This window comes from Colobus angolensis, unplaced genomic scaffold (assembly GCF_000951035.1).
Source record: "Colobus angolensis palliatus isolate OR3802 unplaced genomic scaffold, Cang.pa_1.0 Scaffold238, whole genome shotgun sequence".
NCBI lineage: Eukaryota > Metazoa > Chordata > Mammalia > Primates > Cercopithecidae > Colobus > Colobus angolensis.
The window spans coordinates 419,278-425,132 of NW_012115577.1; positions in this window are offsets into that span (position 1 = coordinate 419,278).

The following is a 5,855-nucleotide window of genomic DNA, read 5'->3' on the forward strand; positions in this document are numbered from 1 at the left end:
GCTAGAAAGGAAGAAGGAAGTCTGGACCCCTCAGAAAAAAAAAAAAAAAAATGTGCCCAGGGTGGGGAGAAACACATACATCTCTGGGTATACTGTCTCAGGGAGCTATGGCTAGAAAGGAAGAAGGAAGTCTGGACCCCTCAAACTGACCTTCAAGCCAATAAGGTGGAGTTAGTTAGCAGGAAAAAATTAATTAATTAATTTTTAAATTTTTTGAGACAGGGTCTTGTTCTGTTGCCCAGGCTGGAGTGCAGTGGTGCAATTACGGCTCACTGCAACCTTGACCTCCTGGACTCAAGGAATCCTCCTGCCTCAGCATTCTGAGTAGCTGGGACCACAGGCATGTGCCACCACATCCATTTAAGAGAAATTCTTAAAGAAGAGAGAAGGTGAGGGAAAGGAACTGAGCCCCTGATGTTGCCTAAGGAAGAAACTGGGGCTCTTTACAGCATGCCGCCTCCTTTAATTCCACAGCACTGTGTGCGTTTCCATGCCTTTACTTCCTTGGAAAGTATGAGCTTCTTGAAGATAGCAATGGTGCCTTGTCTTTCTTTGTATCCCTTACTTCTCTCCTAGTACCTGGCCTAGAAGGCACTCAATAAAACAAATGATTAGTCCCATTTCACAGATGAGGAACCAACACTGAGAGAGGTAACTCACCTGTGCAAGTCATATCACAAGTGCCAAAGTCAAGACTGGATGCAGGACTGCCTGGCTGCAAACCAATTCTTCCCAGGCTGACGTGGCAGGTAGGTGAGTGGGAAAGAGAAGGGGGAGGCATGAGGCAACTGGAGATTTTAGTACCTATTAATAGGCAGTGGATCTTGGCACTCAGACAGGTTGTCTTCATTAGCTGGGGAGGAGACTGAGTGGGCCTGGATGGTATGGAGGTATTTGCACAGGGAAACCCATTGTGCTGGCTTCTCCATTCAGATTAGACAATGCTGGTTCCTCTCTACCTGCCTTGGCTAAGCTCACCTAGGTGTAAATGCAGCAGGGACACTGTCACATCTATGTCAACAGAGTCATGGAATTAAATAACAGAACAGGATCACAGATTTACAGAACAATAGCCCAGAACCTTGGACATGACAGATAGTTATTAAATGCTTGGCCAAGAGAAAAAGAAAGAACCTAGAACTAGTATCATGGTAAAATCTAATTATACAATCTGAGTTACCTTGAGAAAGCACCAGGCACAGCCCTCAGCCTTTGGGCAGCGAATGATGTCTTTGGACTAGACAGAAGAGATGGTTGTCTGCTCTGCTTTGAAGCTCTCTGGCCAGGGAAACTCCAAACCATTCATTTGTTCATCCATTTGCCCACACAATCAACATTTATTGAGCATCTGCTGTGTGGGGTGCTAGGTGATGGTGACAGTCCCAGGAAGCAGTTTCAGTCCTCCCTGCCCTCAAGGGGCTCTGTGTTTAGGAAGGACAAATATAAACATTATGGCAATAAAATTTGATAAAAAGTTAAATTAGAGAGGGGGCACACCCTGACGTAGGAGCCCAGGAGGGACTCCTAACTTCTCTGCCAATTTCGTGTTTCAAAATCGTTTGACCTGAGACTCGCTTTGGTATAAACTTAAGCTTTCTTACTGTACATTTTTTTTCTCCTGCTAATCTTTAACTAAGTGCCCACCAGGTGCCTGGCACTGACTCAAAAAACTTGCTGAATTAAACCAAATGCACCTCCTGTGGGTTTTTCCCCCTAATATCCTCAGAGGCATTAATCAACTCCCTCCGGGAAATCCCCAGTCCCCACCCCATCCCCACCTTTCCTTTTGCAGCGTAATTCAACTCGTGCGATGGGGGCAGGCAGGATAGCATGGTAGTGAGATCAACAGACTATGACTTGGGTTCTTGTCCCTACTTTGCCTTTCGTTCTCTGTGTGACCTTGGGATGGGACTTTAGGGGGATTTCTTTAATAACCTCTAAAGTCGCAGGCAATGCTGAGAGCCAAGGTAGCGGCTCTCAGGTCTTGTTCCAAGAACTGCCACCAGAGGGCAGCCTAGAGACTCCTCTCAGGTGTTTTCCTCCAGAGCTCTTTCCCTCACTAATGTCATCCACTCCCTGGGGCCATCATCAAGGCACACAGGTGTCCCCTTAGCTGCCAAGGCAACCATTCTAAGGTGAGCCAGGCATGTGAGATGAGGCTAGCCAGGGTCTGGAGCCCTCAGGAAAATTCAGGCACAGGCTGCTTGTCCAAGTGGACCTCATGATCATCATTTACACATTCTCTCCGTGATTATTTCATGAGCCGGGGTCTATAGGAGAGGATACCACAGCCAGCCAAAGGATCAGGGCCCTGCCCTCAGGGAGCTGCTTTCCAGTGGAGAAGGAGAGAGATATACAGATGCTTACAAGGTATCTGTAGTAGGATGTCACCTAGTGATGAACGGTGTGATGCAGCTTAGGCATAGCAAGGAAACAGGGATGGTCCAAACATGTGTGTGTATGTTTTTTGTTTTTGTTTTTTGTTTTTGAGACGGAGTTTCGCTCTTGTTGCCCAGGCTAGAGTGCAGTGGTGTGATCTCGGCTCATTGCAACCTTCATCTCCCGGGTTCAAGTGATTCTCCCGCCTCAGCCTCCCAGGTAGCTGGAATTACAGGTGTTCACCACCATGCCTGGCTAATTTTTGTATTTTTAGCACAGATGGGGTTTCGTCATGTTGGTCAGGCTGGGCTACGAGTGAAACTCCATCTCAAAATACTACTACTACTACTACTACTACTAATTCCTGTCTCCTAGGGTCATTGAGAGAATGGAGATCAGTCCTGCACGGGCAGACATCGGCACCGAGCTGAATGTTACAGACTGCCAAGGAGTTGGTGCTGGTCTCTGGTGAAGATGTTCTAGTCTCAGGGCCCAAGAGAACAGAGTGGGACACGAGACGCCTCTCTAACAGGAGTCTGAGTTTGCTGGTCACCTCTGTGTGCTGGGTGATGCCCAGGTGCCAGGGAGACACTGGGCAGTAGAAGAAGCTCCCCCCTGTGAGGAACTCTCACCAGAGGCACTCAGACAGCCCAGAACACAGGAGGGAAGACGGGCCGCGACAGTCCCATTCCCAGGCGCTCCAAAGGCCAGCTCACCCTAGAAGTCCCTGCTGGTACAAGTCTTTCTGGCCTCTCCTCTCCTGAGAGCACGTTCAGACTGCACCTTGGCCCTCTCTTTCACCCTCTTGAGGGAGTTGGGATCTAATTCTGGGTGACCAGTAACAATAAAAACCACTAATAGCCCTAGTGGAAAGAATGACTATTTAATAGGTGCACATAATGAGCAGACAAGGAGCGCTCTTTTCCCTCGCGCTCACTCTGGAGAACAGAGAGGGGAACAGTCTTGTTACTGTGAGAGCTAAACACAGCCTCTGTGGTCTCCTTCCTTGCAAGACAAGAGGGGCGGCCTCAGGGTGTGACTGAAACAGCCATGAAGGCTTCGGCCCAGGGACCGACTGCCCTGCAGCTGACTCCCTGCTGCTTTTGGGAAGTGGGGGTGAAGGGAAAAGACTCGGGGGAAGATAGCTTGGTGGGCAGAACTCCACTTGCCGAATTCTTCCTTTTTCAGGATTCATTGCCCGAAGGTGCACCTGGCTCTGGCCCCAGTCCTTACTCCCATGTGCCGGCTGCAGTGCCCTGGGCCCCTCGGAGCTGGCAGGGCTGCTGGGAGGGTGAGGACAGGCATGGGAAGAGTGGAAAGTGGGGCCTGACCCAGCCAAGCTCCAGGAGGCCATTCCATAGAGGAGAGAGCCATGGACCAGGAGCCTAGCAGGGAAGAAAGAAGGAAGGGTAGAGCCAAGCACTGCCCATACCTGGAATAATCTCAGGGAGAGGATGGTGTGGACAGACCCCAGGAAAGGGCTTCTCAGCTAGGGGCAACTCGTTATGCTGCAGTGGGGGCACCTAACAGAACCCCCTAGGGTTTTTTTTAAAGTATACAGCACGATCCTGCCCACCCCTGGCATCAGATTAATGCCATGTCCAGGGGAAACCCCAGTATGTCCTCATCACAGCCATGTGAACTCTGCTGTTTGTTCATAAAAATGTGTTACATCCCTGGGGGAAAAAAAGGAGCTAATCCAATAGAGAGAAGAGTGGCTCAGGGGAGACAGTCACCTGTGAGGAATGAGGGCAGGACACACAGGCCCAGGCTGAGATTGCACAGGGTGTCTCATGAGTGGCTGTGTCAGAGCCAAGTGCACGTGCCCACTGCCACCTCCGCCAAGGCCATCAGTGAATCCCTCCAGCACCTACTGGGGCTTTGCACATAGGAGCTGTGCTGGAGTGGGGGGCACAGGACAGGAAGCCAGACAGGAGGGCACCATGTCCCTGCGTAAGGTAGAAAGGGGAAGCACAGCCTGGACACATTCATCCATTCCTTTATTTCTAAATATCACCAAGTGCCTGCCACAGCTATGTGCTGGGAACTCAGTGAACACGCCTGTGCTTTGCCTACTGGCGTGGAGCCCACAGTCCGGGGGCGATGGTTTCTGTTGCATTTCAAAGCCACTGGGGCGCTGCGTAGATGGCTGGCTGCAGAGTCTATTTGAGAGGAAGGCAAGAGGTCAGGGCCCATGGACTGTGGATTCCAACCTTGATCGTCTACTACAGGAAAGAAGCCACAGAAGTGAGGGGGCATTCCCCAGAGGAAGGCAGAAAAGTAGAGATTAAAACTGAGTCAAGAAGTGTAGCCAGTCCCATGGGAGCACCTGGGCTAAGGAGGGTCTGTCCCCACAGAGATGTTCGGAACGTCTGACTGGGGATGTGCCCTCTCCTATGTTCTTGGTCACCAGAGGATCCAGGTGGAGAGTGTGGATGACTCAGTCCACCCCTCCCCGCACAGGAAAAACAACTCAGAGGACATCCCCTACTGGGAGTGGGCCAGGAGCGTCGGCTTCCACCCAGGGAGAGGAGGGTGGTGTTGTGGCTGCAGAGGTGAGTCCACAGGGAAGCGTGGGTGTCATGGAGAAAGAGAGAGGAGGAGAGGAAATGGCCTCTCGCTGGAGCCAAGCAGAGAGAAACAAAGGAGGGGAGGAACCCACAGGCCCTGGAGCTCCAGAGCAGCTCCGGGTGGCCCCCTTCCTTTTCTCCCCAGCACAAAATAAGCTGCTTTTCCAGGCTCTTTCTCTTCCTTGTTCTCATTCCGTTTTCCTTCTTCCAAGCCTAAGCCCCGGTCTACCAAGGACCCCTATGGGAAACATTTGTTCTAGAACTTCTGTCCTGACTCTCAGGCCCCCAGAGGAGGAAAGCTGTGAAGGAGGGACCTCTTAAGCCAGTAACCCTCACTTAGGAATTCTTAACTTTTTTTTTTTTTTGGGACAGAGTCTCCCTCTGTCACCCAGGCTGGAGTTCGGTGGCACAAAATCAGCTCACTGCAGCCTCTGCCTCCCCGGTTCAAGCGATTCTCGTGCCCCAGCCTCCCAAGTAGCTGGGATTACAGGTGCTCGCCACCACACCTGACTAATTCTTGTATTTTTAGTAGAGATGGTTTTGCCATGTTGGCCAGGCTGGTCTCAAACTCCTGAGCTCAAGTGATCCACCTGCCTCGGCCTCCCAGAGCGCTGGGATTACAGGTGTGAGTCACCATAGCTGGCCAGCTTTGAGAGTGGAAATCTCTCTAGAAATACTCATATACATAAGGAATTTTGCACACATCCTTACAGGGTTTAGGGAACCTCTGAAGCCTGTCCATGAACCTCTGCCACCCGTTTATAGCATGGTGTCAGCTGCAGAGTAACAGGATCTATGTGGGCCTGGAAGTCCAACAGGCTTGGGTTTGAATCTTTTTCAAACATTTTTGCTTGTTAGCAGCTGGTTTGGACAAATAATTTGAACTTAGTTTTCTCATCTGTGAAA